The 19,381-nt window shown below is 37.9% G+C and overlaps 1 protein-coding gene across 37 annotated transcripts in view; it reads left to right on the top strand.

Annotated features, from left to right (window-relative positions):
* LOC105465763 (PLAG1 like zinc finger 1) overlaps positions 1-19,381 on the top strand; it is a 114,387-nt gene that overhangs the window by 46,866 nt on the left and 48,140 nt on the right. For 23 of the 37 annotated variants that reach the window (XM_011714377.3, XM_011714374.3, XM_011714385.3 and 20 more), the window contains exon 1: positions 1,697-1,957. The exons of 3 other annotated variants lie outside the window; for them this stretch is intronic. The gene's annotated coding sequence lies outside the window, so the exon portion shown is untranslated. Of the gene's footprint in view, positions 1-1,690; positions 1,958-5,194; positions 5,251-19,381 lie in introns of those variants that run through there. 11 more of the 37 variants (XM_011714399.3, XM_011714400.3, XM_011714391.3 and 8 more) reach the window with 2 other exon arrangements.

The following is a 19,381-nucleotide window of genomic DNA, read 5'->3' as shown; positions in this document are numbered from 1 at the left end:
GCAATTCCTCAAGGATCTAGAACCAGAAATAACATTTGATCCAGCAATCCCATTACTGGGTATATACCCAAAGAATTATAAATCATTCTACTCTAAAGACACGTGCACATGTATGTTTATTGCAGCACTATTCACAATAGCAAAGACTTGAAACCAACTTGAAACCATTAGTGATAGACTGGATTAAGAAAATGTGGCACATATACACCATGGAATACTATGCAGCCATAAAAATGGATGAGATCGTGTCCTTTGTAGGGACATAGATGAAGCTGGAAACCATCGTTCTCAGCAAACTAACATAGGAACAGAAAACTAAACACTGCATGTTCTCACTCATAAGTGGGAGTTGAAAAATGAGAACACATGGACACAGGGAGGGGTGGGGGCTAGCAGGGGAGGGATAGCATTAGGAGAAATATCTAATATAGATGATGGGTTGATGGGTGCAGCAAACCACCATGGGATGTGTATACCTGTGTAACAAACCTGCATGTTCTGTACATGTATCCCAAAACTTAAAAGTATAATAAAAAAATAAATAAAGCAATTGCCATCTTGTTCTGTTAGGTTTTGAAGAAAGGTATGAATTGAAAATACCCAACTCAGTTTTTATTTATGTATAGAGAAAAATACCAGATTTTCTCAACCATGGCAGCACTCTATAAACCCTCCTTAGGAATATGACTTGAAAAAGAAGGCAGTCCATCAAGAACTAAATAAAAATAAAAATTCAGGGATGGATAAGTTATAGTGAACATCAAATTCATTTAAAGAGAGAATTAAGACAACATCTGGAAAAATAAAGTTGCAGAGCAATTGCAAATGTTCTCATTGCTAGTAAGCTGAAAGTAATAGAAGTAATGGAAATTGAGAGGCAGGGGGTAAAGGTAGGCGGAGGTGTATGATGCTAATTAACTTCATCTTTCAGAGCTATGAAACTGTCTAAACCCAAACATGTAGTGAGCTCCTTACACCTCTCTTAATCTTTTTACGTAATGCTGATAGGCCTTTTAAAAAGCACGTCTTTTAGGGAAGAAAGCAATAGAGATTCCTTTCAGTTTATTTTTCTTAAATTCCAGTAACATTGAAAAATTTGAAATTGTGTGAAGCAGACATAGTGTGATCCCATAATTATAAAATTATTTCTGTCTACGCTTTCTGCGTCTTCGTTTCTTCAGCTGTGAGACGGTTATTTCTGCCAACATTGCTGTGAGGATTACACGTATTTACCTGCAAAGTACTTAGGACAGTGCCTGGCTCACGGTCAGTGCTCACATTTGGGCAGCTGCACTTGGGCGCTGCTGGCACAGGAGGTAAGTTAGTTTGGCCTATTGCAGCGTCCTAGCATCTGTCGCGTTTCTCGTGTGTGATCAGGCTTAGGCAGCCCATCCTGGCGGTGACTTGATCTAGCAGGCCCCACTGCGGACTCCGGGCCGGCTCGGGTCTACCTGCGCCAGCGCTGTACCTGGGCGACCTTGGCTTTGCCCCCACCAGTGACCCGGCCCGCCGGTCGTGTGGGTGCCGCTCCGCTCCCCCCGCCTCGGCCGCCGACCCCCAGCTCCCCGGCGGGGCCTCCTCCTGCCACGTGACGCCCCCGCCAGGGGCCCCAGCGCCCTCCTCGCAGCCTTGCCGTTCCGGCTCCTGAGCCCCGCCTGCGCGCGGCCTCCTCGGCTCAGCCATCCTCTTGGCTGCCGCGGGCGGCAAAGCCCACGGCATCTGCCATTTGTCATTCAGCCCGTCGGTACCGCCCCGAGCCTTGATTTAGACACGGCTGGGGCGTGCTCTGGCCTCACTCTCCGGGCGGGTGCTGGACGGACGGACGGGGCAGCAGCACTCACAGCCCAGCTGCGCGGGGCCTTGGCGCGCGGGGTGCTTCCCCCGGTCGCCGTCATGGCCGCAGAGGTGGCACGCCCCAGCAGCCTCGCCTGAGCTCCGGGGGTCGTTGCCCCGCAGGGTAGGTGTCTGGGTACTCGCGGCCGCGGTGGGCGGGCTGGGGGCAGCTGTGGCCGTGCATTGCCGCGCTGCGAGGACGGCGCTGGGTTCGCGGCCGCAAGGAGGGTGTGCCTTTGCCGCGCTGCCTACGTGCAGGTCCGGGCTCCACGGGCCCGGGTGCGGGACCCCGCAGATCGTCACCCGCAACCCAGGCCGCCCCACGGCGAGTGCCGCCAGCCCCCCGGACGCCGCTGCCAGAGGCGTTCGCGCCTATCTGGTATGCGGTCCATAGACCAGATTCTTACAGCCTGGCGCTCTAACCTCGCCAACGGGCCAGGAAAAAAACAGAACAAGGAAAAGAAGAAAAAGTCTGTTGAAAGTGATAATGGAACTAGACAGTAACTGTTTGTGCTTTAGTCTCTTATGGAAAATATGATTATTTTGACGCTTTAGTATTACAGACTGTATCAGACATACTCTTAAAAGTATTTTAAAATGTGGGGTCCTAAAAATTTCCTAGATCGGGACAGCTGATAATGCAACTTCGGTTAGTCTCCGCATCCAACTTTCAGGGCGGAGTGGGGATTTCTACCTTTTACTGAATATACTCCTGTAATTTTGAATATTTTTTCTCATCAAATGTGTTACTTTCATGTTTTAGGAAACCAATAAAAATCAAAAATAGAAACACCCAGCCTAGGTCCTCCTTCTTCCAGGAATCCTCCTCTAACCCCTCCCTCCCAGGCAGGATCGGAGGCCCCTCCCGGGTGCTTTCTGGGGCCTCACTGAGGTCCTGGTCCCCTAAGTGCTCCCCCGCAGCCCCTCCGCATATTAACCCATGGGTCGCGCTGGGCCCAGAGATTGCTTACTTGGCACATGGTAAGTGATTAATACTGTTTAATGACCGAGGGAAAAGATAAAATGTTCTCTGATGTTTCACGCTTTTCAATCTGAAGTTAAATAGTGGTAAATTTATATGCGCTTAGATAAGAACATTTAACAGTTAAGGATCTGGAAAAGTTGACGACGTCCGATGTCCGTGTTTCCTGATCCAGCAGTTGCACGCCTGGGTATTCATCCTTAACAACAATGTTTTTCAGAATTTGAAGTCCATTTTAGTGGGTCGTAAAGTCATTTAAGTGGATGATCAGAATTTGTAAAACACAGAGAATAGAACGTCAGTGTCTCTCAGGTCATAGAGGTGTTCGCTTTATGAATCTTTCCTCCTCTCCTCAGTTTCATACATACACAAATGTGTGTCATGATGTAAAACGTCATTCCTTAGTATGAGTCATGGACAAAAAAGTTTGAAAGCCACTGCCCTAGATAAATTTTAATACATGTCCACAAGCAGACGTGTACAAGAAGGTTGACTGTAATAGCAGAAAACTGGAAGCCACCTTTATGCCCACCTGAAGGAGAAAGATAAATTATACACCAGTCATAAAAAGGGCACACTGTACAGTGGCCAACGAAATATTTTTGTGTTTCAACACAAATGCCTTTCAGTGTTGAACCAAAAAAAAAAAAAAAAAAAGTTGCCAGAGAATGTTGTGTGATATCATCTATGTAAAATTCAGAACCTGATGGAGCAAAGCTATTGTTTAGGGATGCATATATAGGCATTAAAAGTAGTAAAGAAAAAAGGTCAAGCTAATGGTCACCTCCTGGTGGGGAGGAGAGGGTCTGGGGTTCAGAGATGCTGGAAATGCTTTATCGCCTGACCTGTGCAATGGTTACATGGGTGTTTGCTTTGTAACTCTTTGTTAAATGATACACACTAAGTTTGAATGTCACATTTCTCCCCAAATATATTAAAACATGGGTGTCACAAACTGAAGAAGCGTGAGTCTAGGGCTCTACGTCTGTTACTGTTATTGCTTGGCTTCTTTTTAGAAAAAAAAAAAATCTTGCTCAGGGAGGAGTACCTAGGGAACTTATCAATAATGTTTTATTTCATAAATTCCATGGTAGACGTATCAGTATTTATTAAATTATTCTTTATTCTTATAACTTAATTTATAATATTTCAAAAAGCATTTAGGAGAAAATATCATTTGGGGTGTTTGCTTTCCCAAAAGTCACATTTACATATTTTATACACAACTGGAATATTTTATGTAGTAATTTTAGCTAAAATCAAATTTTGTTATGAAAAATGAAAACTAAAAAGTATATAAAAATCACAGAACTTTACAGACTTTCAGGGTTTTAAAATGCTAACATGTATTTACTGCAATAATTTCTGTTCCTCAGTTCTTTTAGGCCACATTTTTAGTGCTCAGTAGCCACATATTACTTTTATATTTTATTTTGTGATATATTTTATATTATAATATGTTATAGAACAGAATATTCCCATCATTGCAGAAATTTCTCTTGGAAAACATTCTGGATACAAATATTTGTTATACACTTGGAGATATTAAACTATAGACATTAATCTGTATGCTTTTTGTCTTAAGATACTCTACTATTAATGAAATGTATTCTGAATATTTTTCTAACAATTATGTTTTGTCCACATTTTGTTCTTTAATTTACCTGAAACATGTATATGTTTAGATGTATATATTTTATGTTATGAAATCAAGCTTAATTCATTTTCAGATTCCCATGTGAAAAGGTAATTGTTCCAATATCAGTGATTAGCAGTGCCGCTTCTGTCACATACAGTACCCAGATATGCTTGGGCTTATTTCCAGGCTGTTAATCCTGGTTTGTTTATTTGTCATCTGAAAATACTGCTGATTTTCATTTACTGTTGTTTTCTATGTAGTATATTGTTCAGTTCTAAGAATTAAAAATTTTTTCATTGTGATATTTTTTCTTCCCCTAACAGATTTGTAGAAAGTAGTCTAGTTCCAATGTGGAAGGTTTTGTGAGTTATCCTTTTGTTACTGATTTCTAATTTGCCCTGTAGTCAGCATACATGTCAAGGCCACTAATTCTTTGAAATTCGAGAATTGCTTTATGGTTTTCACTGCTCCTTGTATCATCAAGAATAATTTGTAGTCACAGACTTTTGAGGCAAGGTATGTAGGTGTGTGTATATACATAATGTATATACATACGCACTTTATATATAGATTATATGTATATCTCACTGTAGAATTTATATAAAAATTAAATATATTTGTATAAATTTATATATATAAATAAAATCTCCTGTCTCTAAGGTTTATGTTTCATCAATTCAGGAAAATTTTGTCTTTTATCTCTTTATTTTCACCTGTTTTTATCCTATTCTTTCCTTTAGGAGCTATGATTAGACTTCTGTTAGACTTCCTCACTCTGTCACCCACATCTTTTAAGGTACATTTAATGTATTTAATATATTTTTTATCCATGTTGAATTCTACGTACATTTTTTAGTTCTATAATTTATGTACAACAAAAAAAGCGTGTAGCTTGATGAAATTTACATATGTGTATACCTTTGTGATTACTACCCAGATAAACATATAAAACATGTTCATTCCTTCTGCCCCTTCCTGTCAATGGAGCCACTCGCTTCCCCCAGTCAACTACTGTCCTGATTTCTGTGATCATGGATTATTTTCAAGTGTTTTTTAAAACTTCATATAAATGGAGTCATAGAGTTTATTCTTTTGTTCACATTGTATTCATCCATGTTGCATGTATAAGTATTTTTGTTTGTTTTTTTTTTTGCTTTATATCAAGGGTTGGCAAACTGTGGCCTGTGGGCCAATTCCAACCCACTGCATATTTTTGTTTATAAAATTTTATTGGGCTGGTTTCCATGGCTCCTGTCTATAATCCCAGCCACTCAAGAGGCTGAGGCAGGAGAATCTCTTGAGCTCAAGAGTTTGAGCTTACAATGAACTGTGATCATGCCACTGCACTGCAGCCTGGGTGACAGTAAGATGACCCCATCTTAAAAAAAAAAAAGAAAATTACTGGGACATAGTTATGCCCATTTGGCAGAGTTGAGTAGTTATTACAGAGGCCATATGGCCCACAAAGTCTAAACTATTTACCAAGTGACCATTTACAGAAAAAAAATTATTGACCCCTCTTCTATGGTATTACATTATGTGGATCTATAATATAAGCAATTTACTTATTCATTTTCTTGTTGGGCCGTTAAGAATTAAATTGTGAAGAATGTTCTTCCAACATCCTTTGGTAGACATACATCTCTCAGCTATATACCAAGGAGTTGAATTGATGGTCTTTGGTAGGTTGGTTGCATTTCCATAAACACTAATAATGTTGAACATCTTAAAATATCTTAATCAGCCATTTCGATTTCCTTTGTGACCTGCCTATTGAAATATTTTGCCCATTTAAAAAAAATATAGGTTATCTTTTTATTAATGATTTTTAGTTCCTAATATAATCTGGATAGGGAATCTTTGTTGGGTACATGTTTGCAAGTATTTCCTACCCTGAAGTTTGCCTGTTTATTCTCTTAATAGTACCTTTTGATGAGCAGAATTATTCCTTTGAAGTTTGGTTTATCAGGATTTGGGAGTGGGTAAAAAGGGGAAGGGAGTGGAAGTTAGTGCTTTTTTGCATCCTACCTGTAAAATTTTCTTCCTACCCTCAAATTTGCCCACTCTCAAGGTTTTGAAGACATTTGCCTTTGTTTTCCTCCAGAAACTTTACAGTTTTAGCTGTTGGGTCTGTGATTATCACCAGTTGATTTTCGTGTATGGTGTGAGGTAGGGATCAAGATTTCTTTTTTTTTTTTTTTTTTTAAGACGGAGTCTCACTCTGTTACCCAGGCTGGAGTGCAGTGGTGTGATCTCGGCTCACTGCGAGCTCCGCCTCTCGGGTTCATGCCATTCTCCTGCCTCAGCCTCCTGAGTAGCTGGGACTACAGGCGCCCACATTAACCATGCCCGACTAATTTTTTGTATGTTTAGTAGAGACAGGGTTTCACCGTGTGAGCCAGGATGGTCTCAATCTCCTGACCTCATGATCCTCCCGCCTCGGCCTCCCAAAGTGCTGGGATTACAGGAGTGAGCTACCATGCCCAGCCTCAAGATTTATTTTCTGTATGGACATTCATCTACTCTACACATTTACTGAAAAAAACAGCACTTTTCTTTTCCCATTGAATTGCATGGGGACTTTGTTGATAAATGAATGGTCATATATTTGGGTCTGTTTATGGACTCTATTCTGTTCCACTTGGACTAATTATCCATTCTTGCATCAGTACCATACTTTTTTAATTACTGTCATTTATGGTAAGTCTTGACATGGTATTGTAAACCGTCCAGTTTTGTTCTTTTAAACAAATGTTTTGATTATTTAAGTGCTTTATATTTCCATATAAATTTTCAAATGTGCTTGTCAATGTCCATTAATAATAAAAAAAAAAGGTCTACCAGACTTTTGACTGGGATTGCATTGACTCTGCAGAGCAACTTTGGGAAAGTGAACATTTTAACAGAATTGAGTCTTTCCCTTCATTGAATAAATTCTTCTACAGTTACTTTCAACATGTTCTGTGTATTCAGTGTAGAGGACTTACACATTATTCAGTTTATTTCTAGACATTTAATGATTTTTGATGCTGTTGCAGGTGGTGGCGTGTTTTTTTTTTTCCCCCAGTTTTATTTTCCAAACATCTTGCCTAGTGTATGGAAACAAAATTTATTTTTATATATTGATCTTGTATTTTGTACCCTTGCTAAATTCACTTTTAGTTCTGGTAGTATGCAGATTCTTTTTTTTTTTTTTTTTTTAATGTGCTGTCATGCCATCTGGAAAAAAAATGGTTTAAATATGCCTTTACAATTCTATTATCTTTTTCTCCTTTTCTTGCCTTATTGCACTGGCTGGGACCTCTAGAACAATATTTAACAGCAGTATTAACAATGTATATCCTTGCTTTTTCCTCATCTTAAGGGGAGAATGCCTCTACATTTCACTATTAAGGGTGATGTTTACTGTACTTTTTTTTGGTAGATGTTCTTTACCAGATTGAGGAAATTTTCTTCTGTTTCTAGTTCACTGAGAATTGCTTTCACAAATGAGTATTGAATTTTAAAATTCATTTTATTCTGAAATAATTTTAAATTTACAAGAATTGCAGAGATAGTGCAGTGTTTTTGTATACCCTTCACCAACTTCCTCTCATGTGAACATCTTACATAACCGTTGTAAAGTACCAAAGTTAAGAAATTAACATTGGCACAATAGTATTAATGAAACTATACACTTTATTCAGATTACCACTGTTTTCCCTCTAATATTCTTTTTTTAAATTTCAGGATCCAACCCATATACCACATGGTGTTTAGTTTTCATGTCTCCCTCGTTTACTCCGATCTGTGACAATTTATCAGTCTTTCATATCTTGTCACTTTTGAAGAGTACTGGTATGTGTTTTGTAAAATGCATCTCAATTTGGATTTATCCGATGTTTTCTGACAATTAGACTGAGGTTATGGATTTTGAGAGAAGAATATCGCAGAGCTGTTGTGCCCTTCTCATTGTATCACATATGGCAGCATATGATAATCACATCGACTGATGATAACTTTGATCACATGGCCAGATGGTGTCTGGCAAGGTTTCTTATTGTAATGTTCCTTTTTCCCCCTTTCCGTAGTCTATTTGTTAGGAGAAAGTCGACAGTCAAGGGAAGGAAAGGTATCAAATAATTTGTGGACATATGTTAAAACCACCACAGTGATTAATAAATATTTTGAGGTAGTACAAATATTCTATTTCTCTTTAAAATTTTGTCCAATAATTTTAGTATTCAGTGGATCTTGCCTGCAACAATTATTATTGTGGTATTCTAATGGTGATTTTCCATTTTCTTCCTTTTTTTTACATTTATTAATAGGAATTCTTCTCTAAGAAAGATTGGTCCCTTTTCTCCCATTGATTTATTATTCAGTCAGTTATTTATGTCCATGTATATTGATGGATATTTATTTTAGTCTTTGAGCTATTATCTAATATCATTTTTATATTGCTTAAATTGTTCCAGCTTTGGCATTGGGATTTTTTCAGGTTGGCTCTTTTGTCCTTTAAAATGTCGCCATTAAAAATTTTTATTTTTTTTATCATTTCCTTACTGTCTGGCACTATGAGATGCTCCAGGCTCATTTAGTATTTTCCCTTCCCCAACCTTAGAATCAGCCATTTCTCCAAAATGTCTTGATTCCTTTTACTGGACGATGGTATTAGAAACCAAGATCTGTGTGCTATGTGTCCTTGCTGCTACTGAGATGTTACTGTTTCTTGGCCCTCTGTGGACAGAGCTAGGAGTTATTTGTATGTATACTCAATTTTTAATTTTGTCAAAATCTTTTTCTGCATCTATTGAGATTATGACTTTTCTTAGTTTGATGACATGAAGAATTACAAATATCTGACATTTTAAAGGATGTTTTTCCAGTATTCCTTAGAACTTTGCAAGTATTAAAAGGTTTGTTTTAGAATGTCTAGCTCTCCATATTGCCTGAACAAATCTTCCTAAGATAACTCTCATGATTTTGATATGTCATAGAGGAGAAACCTTCTTTTGTTTTTCTGCTGAATTGTTTGGCTATTTTGGACCTTTCCCATTCCATATGAGTTTTAGTACCTGTTTATGAAGTTTCTTGAAAAGTCCTATTGGGATTTTTATAGAAATGGCTTTGAATTTATAGATCAATATGAGAAGAATGGGCATATTTGCAATATTCAGTTTTTTCTTTGTCATGTCCTTTTTGTGTCCTTCAATGATATGATACAAACAAAGGACTTGCACATTTTTTTTTACATTTATTTCTAAATCCTGATGATTTTTGTTGCTACTGTGAATAGGTTCTCTTAGTTTCCTATTTTCTAACCAGCTAGTTATTACTTCATAAATAATATTATATTTCCATTTACATAAATACATAATTTGCAAGAAATAATTTTTTTCTTTTCCTTCTGATCTTCATATCTCTTATTCTTTTGTTTTTGTCTACTTTCACTGGCTAGGACCCCCAGTGCAATAAAGAATAGTGGTACTGATCATGAACATTCTTATTTTGTTCCTGACTTACATGAGAATACTTCTGTAGCACTGAAGCTTAGTGTGATGTTGTAGCTGAATATTTAAAGTTCTCTTCTTCTAGTTCTCTAAGAGTTTTATATCATGAATCATATTGGATTTATTAAGTGTTTTTTTCTGAATCTATTGGACTGTGAAGCCAGATTGCTTGCATTCAATTCCTACTTCTGCTGCTCTGCTGCCATGTAGTGTAACCTTGGGCAGTTACTTCTCTGTATCTCAATTTTCTCATCTTTAAATTTAGGTAAAACTGTCTACCATATAAGGTTGTTGAGAGGATTCAATGAGTTAATACATAAAATAGGGTAAGAATTGTGCTTATCCCTAGGAAGTACTCATTTTTTTTCTTCATTTCTTAGTGTTAGGTTATTTTAATTTAAATTATTGTAATAAGCAAATTAATTACTAAATCATCTTGCACTCTTAAGTAACCTTACACATATTTGTTTACATAATTTGGATTTAATTTACTGTTTTAATTTTTCGATGTAATATTCATGAGTCATAAAGTGACTGTTCTTTTGCTATAGCAAAGGACATAAAGAATGATGGATTCCTAGAACAACATTACACAAGAGCTTAGCAACTGAGGTGGCAACATTCCTAACTTTCTGGAGTGATTTATATCTGAGTCTTTTGATAAGCTGGAGATAGAGATAGCTCTTGCATGACCAAATTCAGAAGTTGGCATATATTTTGGAAAATCATCACTAAACAAAAAGGAAAAGTGATTCTAGCTTTTCTCTGTGTTTCACATTACATCATTAATACATTGTATTATTTGCATATGGAGATTTCCATATTTGGAATATTTGGAAAGATTCATTCACCAGTGATGTACCGAGCACTTTCTTTGTGCCAGACAATGTGTTTTGTTGGCTTGGGGGCATATCTTTGCTCTTGAGGAACTTAGGGGTCAATTAGGATCAATCTTGAAGTTGAAGGCAGGCCTATTTGTATCATTCAGGGAAACTCAATGATCATTTTTTAAAATAATAAAATTGAACTTTCTCTTCCATTTGCATTCTGAAACACAGGAAAAAAAATGAACTTTCTAATATCTTTCCTTCCTGTTTCTTTCACTCCCCTCAGCATCTTGGTTTAGGCCCTTGTCACCCTATGCTATTTTTCCCTGTATTGACTTCTTCCCTTCCTATCATGTGTAATGACCACTGGGGTCAGTTCCCTGAAAAAAGTCCTTTAGTGGCATCCCAATACTTGCAAGGTTCTTGCTTCTTAGCAAGACAATGGTCCTTTTTTGCCTGTTCCTAACTTACTTTGCTGGCCTTCTTCTCTGATTTCTCAGAACTAATCCAGTAATACAAGTGGTCCTAACCACTCATCAGCCCCTAAAGGATTCACTCTCCTGCTTTTGCAGCTGTGTTCTTATTTGTGCCAGTTCCTCTGCCTTAAATGTTTTCTCCCCAACTAATTTTCAACCATTTTTTTTCAAGCTCTGTTCAGAGAATACTCACTCTACAACCCTACTAGCTACATAGAAACCCTATAATTTATAATCTGTAACCCATGTTAAATTCTTACCTTTCGTCACCAATCTTTATATCTAAATTTCCAGATGGTCAGGTTCTTAGATAGGGTTCAAGTGGCTGACATGATACTTTGCATACAAAGAGCTATTGCCAAATAGCTACCACTACTAAGTACCTACTATAATTGTGCTACAATTTTGCAAAGTAAGTATTATTATCTCTCTTAAATTGTGAAGAAACTTAGTATCAAAGAGATTAGGAAACTTGCCTAACACTATATAGTTAGTAAGTGGCAAAACAGGTTTGTCTGAATCAGGGCTCTTGCTCTTTCTTCTATGCCATACTGCCTTTGTGTTAAAAATAAAGAAATAATTAAAATCAAGAACAGAAGCATTTATGGTAAAACACACACTGAAAATGGCATATACAATGAAAACTTTGCTTTCATTGCCATTATACTATAGAATCTTCACTTTGGTGACCATGATAGTTGCTATGGACTAACTGGTGTACTCCTACTTTCTTTGGAATTTCCTTCTAAGTTTTTGTTGATACTAATGAATAAGGTTTGAATATTCTAATTTTGGCTTATTTGGGGGTAAGAAAAAAAGTAAAGTTTAGTCACACTTTGCTTGGTGTTTGTTTTATTTTAAGTAGAAAATTTTTACATTTGCCTAATAACCTTTGCTGGGCAATGGATAAGGTAAAAAGAGTCTACTTATCTTTCATAAAGTACTTTTTCTCTGCTTCTGTTGAGGCATGAAATACTTGGGGAAGAAAAACATATGAACTCTGCCATTCTTAAGTATATAGCTTGATGAGTTTATATATATATACACACACACACATACACATTCACACACCTGTGTAATCACAACCAAGACCAAGATAGACAATATTACATCCATCGAGGAGAAAATTCTCTCATCTACCTCCTGGCCAACACCTCCCCTGTGGATCACACTCTTCTGATGTCCATCACTGTAGATTAGTTTTGTCTATTCCTTCCCCTCCTCCCCCTTCCCCGAGATGGTATCTCACTCTGCCAGCCAGGCTAGAGTGTGGTTGCATGATGACAGGATGACAGTTCACAGCAGCCTCAACCTCCCAGGCTCAAGCAATCCTCCCACCTGAGCCTCCCTGTTTTGTCTATTATTGAATTTTAAGTATAACCAAATAAGATGTACTTTTTTGTGTCTGGCTTTAATTCGGCATAAATTTTTGAGAGTTATCTGTGCTGATGCATCTATCAATAGGTGGTTCTTTTTGTATTTTTTCTGAGTAGGAATCCATTACCACAATTCGTTTATCCATTCTGTTAATAGCTATGTGGGTGTGTTCTAGTTTGGGTTCTTACAAATAGACCTGCTGTGAATACTCATTCACAAGTCTTTTGGTGGACATTTGCAGTATTTCACCAAGGAACAAATCTGAAACTAGAATTGTTAGGCCATAGGGGAGCCAAACAGTTTACAAAACTGAATGCATATGTGTACACTTTTGCTAGCAATAGAGTTGTAGTTGTAGTGCGCATTTTCATCAGCACCTGATATTGTTAGTCTTTTTCACTTTAAGCCCTCTGGTGGGTTTGAGGTGATATCTCATGGCTTCATGGTCTCATGGTTTTCATGTGCATTTCCTTGATGATTTCATTACTTTTCTGTTTATCTTTTAATGCTGTCTTGTGGTGTTTTAATGAAATCCAGTTTATCAGTTTTTTAATAGTTTGTTTTTTGTCCTATTTAAGAAATCTTTGTCTATCCCTCAATCAAGAAGATATCCATTTTTTTTTTTTACATTTATATCTGTGACCCATTCCATCATCTATCTCAAATTAATTTCTGTATGATGTGAGATAAGGGTCAAGGTTAATTTTTTCAGGATCAAAATTTAATTGCTCTGGAATCTTTTGAGGAATTTTTCTTTCCCTCCATTGAATTGCATGGTACCCTTGTTGAAAATCAAATGCCTGAGTATGTGCGTCTGTTTCTGAACTCTAAGGTCTGTGTCCTTGTTCTGTTTGTCTACCTCATGATCGAAGATGGCTAGCCAAGTTCTAGCTATGATGTCTGTATTTCAGTCAGCAAAAAAAAAAAAAAAAAAAAAAATGGAATAAATAAGACTCTGCTCCTGCTTCAGGACAATAACCAGAATTTGCACATGACATTTGTGCCTATATCGTGTCAGTAACGTGACAACCTTTATCTTCAAGGGACATTGAGAAATGTTTTTATTCTGGGGAGTCATGTGCCCATATAAAATTCAGAGATTATATTACAAAGAAAGAAGGGAAGAATGAATATCAGAGAAAATTGGCAGTCTTTGCCATACTTTTTGTTTACGAGCACTTTGTAGGTGCTTAATAAACATTCATTTGATTCAATTTCATCTACTTCTCATTGAAGCCTTCTTGGTCAACTTTTGCTTGTAATCATGCATGCAGACATTGCAGCTCTGTGATAGGACTCTCCCAGATCCACCTAATAAGAAGTGTGCCCTGTAGTAATGGGGTCAGCTACTTCCTAGTGAGAGAAATGTCCAGACCTTGTTAAAGTTCTCTCAAATCACCCAGTGTTTCTTCTTTATGTGTCACTATTGTGATCATAGCAGTTCGGAGAAAATGAGACCCTAAATCAAGAAAATTTAAAGCACAATGTGGCTCAGCAGGTCTCAAAATAGAGTGAACGATGGTGGGAGGGTGACCAGGTTAAACAGTTTTTGGTTTTGGTTAACTCCTGACCATCCTTTATCCTTGATATTTTTGGAAAAAAGATTAGAGGTCTAGATTTCAGTTCTTCTCTTTGCTTTAATTTTATGGCTGGCCACCATTAATATAGCCAGTAATGTAGGTATTTTATGGAAATACTTATTATTACTCGGCTTTGAAACAAGAGCTTCTGTTTTATAATTAAGATTTGAGCCCATCAAGTGTTAAATTTTCTTTTCTCTTTCATCCCTGGAAAATATATTATGAAATTTATAGAAAGGGTGATCTTTCTTCCTTTAGTCTTCAGGCAAAAGAAATCCTTATATTTCAGATTTGAAACATTTTGTATAAGCATATATATCATAACAGTGTTTGAATTTTAAGTGGTATGAGTATCTTATGACAGTATAGCTTTTAAAGATATTTAACTTAGAAAACATTCATAAATTTATTCAACAAATATTTATAGGAAGTAAACATAATTTCAAACTTTGACCAAAGTGGTTCACACATAAATACAAAGTATAGAAATATGTTTAAATTATGTAGCTTAGAGTCATGTTTCCTTGGCTTAACTTACTCCTCAAATTAGTTTAACATTTATCCCCTTTCCCAAAGCAAAGCAAAAACAAAAAAGAAAAAAAAAACCCAAAAACCGTAACAACAAAAAAGCAAAAGCCAAAAATTATGCATTGTTTATTGAATGATATGAAAAGGTAGCTCGATACATGCATACAAATATCTGTATAATACTGAAATTGAAGTTTTTTGTTAATTAACTTTAAGGATAAATTGAAAGGGACCCTACTTTACTGTGAGTATTTTCTGTGTTGACCACTTGTTGTGAATCATTTTATTTAATTGTTCCAACAACCTGAGAATAGATAGTTTTATCTCCTTTGTACAAATAAGAAAATTTTGGCTGAGAAACAATGAAGCCTTTCCCAATATCAGACAGTTAATAAGTAATACAGCAAGCATCTGACCTCTGATCACTTGGATTCTGAGCACAGGAGGCCTGTTCTTTTGTGATGGTTCTATCTTACTGTTTCTTAATTGTTCCCATTAGATGATGACAAGATAGGGGCATCACTTTGAGAAATGTGACATAGTCCAATTACCTCCATGAGGTGAGAAAATCTGAAATTAATGCAAATTTGCTATGAGCAAACACATCAGAAACTGACATGTATTATAATGAGACTTTATAATGAGACTTTTAATTGGATTAGAGCCCCACTCTTAAGGCATCATTTAACCTTAATTACCTCCCTGATGGTCCTATCTCCAAATACAGTCACATTAGGGGTTGGGTTTTCAACATTTGAATTTTGAGGACACATTTGAATCTGTAACGGTGGATTTTCCAGAAACGCAAGCAGGAATAAAATGTTGGGACCGAATATGAGCTGCTCCAGTGGTCACACTGCTGTCTCTCATCATCTTCCACATATTTTTTTTTTTGTGAATAATAGTAGTAGTTATAATGTCATTAGTTTCATTTCATTCCTACTTGAGGTTTCAAGAGCTAGTGTGAAGTAGGGCTGCCTTGTTAAATCTGTCTGCACTTTTGTGGAGTGTAAAATCAGTGTCATACGCTTTAATGGTAATACCTTGTCACATTCAGAGATGTTTAAAACTGCAATCTAGAAAATTGCTTTTAAACAGCGGGGGAAAGATGTTCATATTCTCAGAGGACACGATGTGGAACATGTGGACATCCCATGCACTGTGAGGTTTTAAAATTTACAATATATAGGAAAATTCCTCATTTTTCTGATACCTTTCTGAGATTATCAAAATAATACAGATCCAAACCTAGTCTTTCCCACATTGTAAGTTATAAATTTCACCAGTATACTTTAGGGAGTTCCTGGTCCATAACAATTTTGAAATCCTTCACCAGATTCCAGGAAGCCTGGGGAGTAAAATGCTTCTTGATTAGGCACTGATTAGGCCCTCCTTGTTCATCATTTTCAGAAGCACTGGCCCTGCCCACTAAGGAGTTCTTTTATTTTATTTATTTTTTTTTTCCTTAGCCACATATGAAGTGGACATTTGAGAATCTGCCCTAGTTGGGAACTGAGCAACTCTTTCTATCCACTTCCTGCATATAGAGTGTTGGGGACCAAAGGATCATTTTAACACTTCAGCTGATAGGCTTATTCTTTTTGGCAGCACAGTGCTCTACAAAATTTGGAAGGTTTCTTATCTGTTTGTCTCCAATCAATTCTGTGTGGTAGTAAACACAGCCCTAGAATTTTCTTATGCATGAGTCCTGGCTCTCAGATTTGCTACACTGATTTGCATTCTCACTCCCATAGCTGTCTTTCTGGTCCTAAAGGAAGTTATCTTGGGACTGGCTGGCTTCTATTGGAAAGCTTTACTTTTAATCTGATCTATTCTCTCAGTCATTTTATCCACATGAAAAGATTTAATGGATATATTATCTATCCTTGAACTGAGACAAATTAGTTTAAAAAAAAAAAGTTTTCCTGGGCTTATGATCTTCAAAGCCTTACTGTTAACTGTTAGTGTAGGGGTGGAGAAGAAGTTAGTTTTTGTAGTTGCAAAATCTGAAATGTCTGCTGTCTCCTCATTCCCTTTCACTTCCTGGAAACCGGATAGTTCTTTTCTAAGCTCAGCTCTTTCTTGAAATACTTTGTCAAATGAAGCCAATAATAACCAATACACATTTCCATTGTGTGTGTGTTTGTGTGTGTGTGTGTGTGTTTGTTTTTTGAGACAGAATCTAGCTCTGTCACCCAGGCTGGAGTGCAGTGGCATGATCTTGGCTCACTGCAAACTCTGCCTCCTGGGTCCTAGCAATTCGCCTGCCCCAGCCTCCTGAGTAGCTTGGATTACAGGTGCCTGCCACCACACCCAGCTAATTTTTCTATTTTTAGTATAGACGGGGTTTCACTGTGATGGCCAGGCTGGTCTCGAACTCCTGACCTCATGATCCTCCCGCCTCGGCCTCCCAAAGTGCTGGGATTACAAGTGTGAGCCACCGCACCCAGCCATTTTCTGGTTTTTTGTTGTTGTTTGTTTGTTTGTTTGAGACGGAGTCTCACGCACTCTGTCACCCAGGCTGGAGTGCAGTGGCAAGATCTCGGCTCACTGCAACCTCCACCTCCCAGGTTCAAGCGATTCTTCTGCCTCAGCTTCCCGAGTAGCTGGGATTACAGGCACACACCACCACATCCAGCTAATTTTTGTATTTTTAGTAGTGATGAGGTTTCACCATGTTTGCCAGGCTGGTCTCTAACTCCTGACCTCAAGTGATCCACCTGCCTTGGCCTCCAAAGGTGCTGTGAGCCGCCTCATCCAACCATATTTCAATTGTTTTTTCTTACCTCTTCTCCTAGAGCTACAAGTAAATTTGGCAGCAGATCTGCCTCCTGAACTGACAGAGGCAAATGTTTTACCAGATATGCTGCCACTGTATAAAACACATCACTATCTTTCTGGCCCTTAGGATCAGTTTCCTCACGACTTGCTGACCACTAAACCAAGGTCATGTATTTTAGGATTTTGCTAAAACAACATCCTACTTCTGGTACCAATTTCTATGTAGTCAGGATGGGTTAACATTATATTGTGCTAACAAGCCATCCCCAAACCTCAGTGGCTTCATTCAAAAACAGTTTACTTTTTGCTTACGATAAACATCCACTGTGGATTTGCAGAAGACTCTGCTTCACACAGGAAGACTCAAGCCTGTGAGTGTACCACCTTTGTCATTGTACACTTTCTGGAACACTTGGCTTTCTCAGCCTCTGGGGTTCAGAAAGAGAATGTTCAATGGTTTTCCCTCAGTAATCAACTTTGTATTAAAGTCTAGAACTAATCTCATGCCCCTCCTAACTATACGGGGGTAGAGTTCAAGTCAGAATATAAATAGAAACACTTTTACTACACATCTAAATATAAGTTGTAAATTATGCAGACCAACTAAGTTCAAAGCTAACCAACCAAGTCCAAAATATATCTTTCCTTGACCAACTTACCTCATATTTCCTGGAAAACCATGTTTGAATGTGGACTTCTTGGAGCCTGTACCTCTAGAACATGGCACTGGGGTGCAAAGTGGCTACTAGGCCCCGGCCTGTCTTCCCTCCTCTTAATGTTCTGGGATCACTCTACCCACTATGTCCCCATCTCCTGCAAACAGCCACCCCTTGGCCACCCCCTGGGTCTAGGGGCTGCATGTAACAGGGGCACAGTCTGCCCTTAAAAACACAAATCTAGGAAAGAACCTGTGCAGTCCCTGGTTAGCAGACTTGAAGCTCTTTGAACAAAGAATTCCATGGTTCTAGGAACCAGGAGCATAGCCTACGAGAGGGAATGTAGGCCTGGGTGGGCACCTTCCCCTTAGGCCTTTGGACTCCTCACAATAAAGGAAATGGTGAAGCTAGAGAAAGGCCAGAATGGAGCATAGATCCTAAGGCAGAGCTCCACTCGCCCGGGTTAAGGGCAGTACTGAGCGAGTGCAATGTCTGAATACCTAGAAAACCAGACAGGTTATGGGATGAGCACATATCCCTGTTCCACACCTCATGCTCACCAATTGGCTTCCATGGTAGAACTAGGGAGGGAAGATGCCCTAATCAGCAAAATTCAGTATCATGTCCCCCTAGTGCCATGTTCTAGAGGTACAGGCTCCAAGAAGTCCACATTCAAACATGGTTTTCCAGGAAATATGAGGTAAATTGGTCAAGGAAAGATATATTTTGGACTTGGTTGGTTAGCTTTGTTGGTCTTCATAATTTATAACTTATAAATATTTAGATGTATGGTAAATTAAAATCCTCATTATAAAGTTCCATTATGATATATAATTCAGATTCTGAGGTGTTTCCTCATAGCAAATTTGCATCAGTTCTAGGTTTTCCAACCTCATGGACATAATGGGACAATGTCACATCTGTCAAAGTGATGCCCCTATCTTGCCATCATCTAATGGAAACAACTAAGAAATAATGAAATGCTTATTATCTGTCTGATGTTGGGAAAGGTTTTATTCTTTCTCAGCCACAACTTTCTTATTTGTACAAAGGGGCTAAAGCCACCTATTCTCATGTGGTTGGAACAATTAAATAATTTACACCAAGTGGTCAACACAGAAAACATTCATAGGCAAAGCAAGGTCCTTTTTCTCAACTAAAAATAATGAAAAACAATGAGATATTCTAAGGAGTGTGTCTGATACATAAT

The sequence above is a fragment of the Macaca nemestrina genome, chromosome 5, assembly GCF_043159975.1.
Source record: "Macaca nemestrina isolate mMacNem1 chromosome 5, mMacNem.hap1, whole genome shotgun sequence".
NCBI lineage: Eukaryota > Metazoa > Chordata > Mammalia > Primates > Cercopithecidae > Macaca > Macaca nemestrina.
This window is presented reverse-complemented; position numbering and strand designations above follow the sequence as displayed.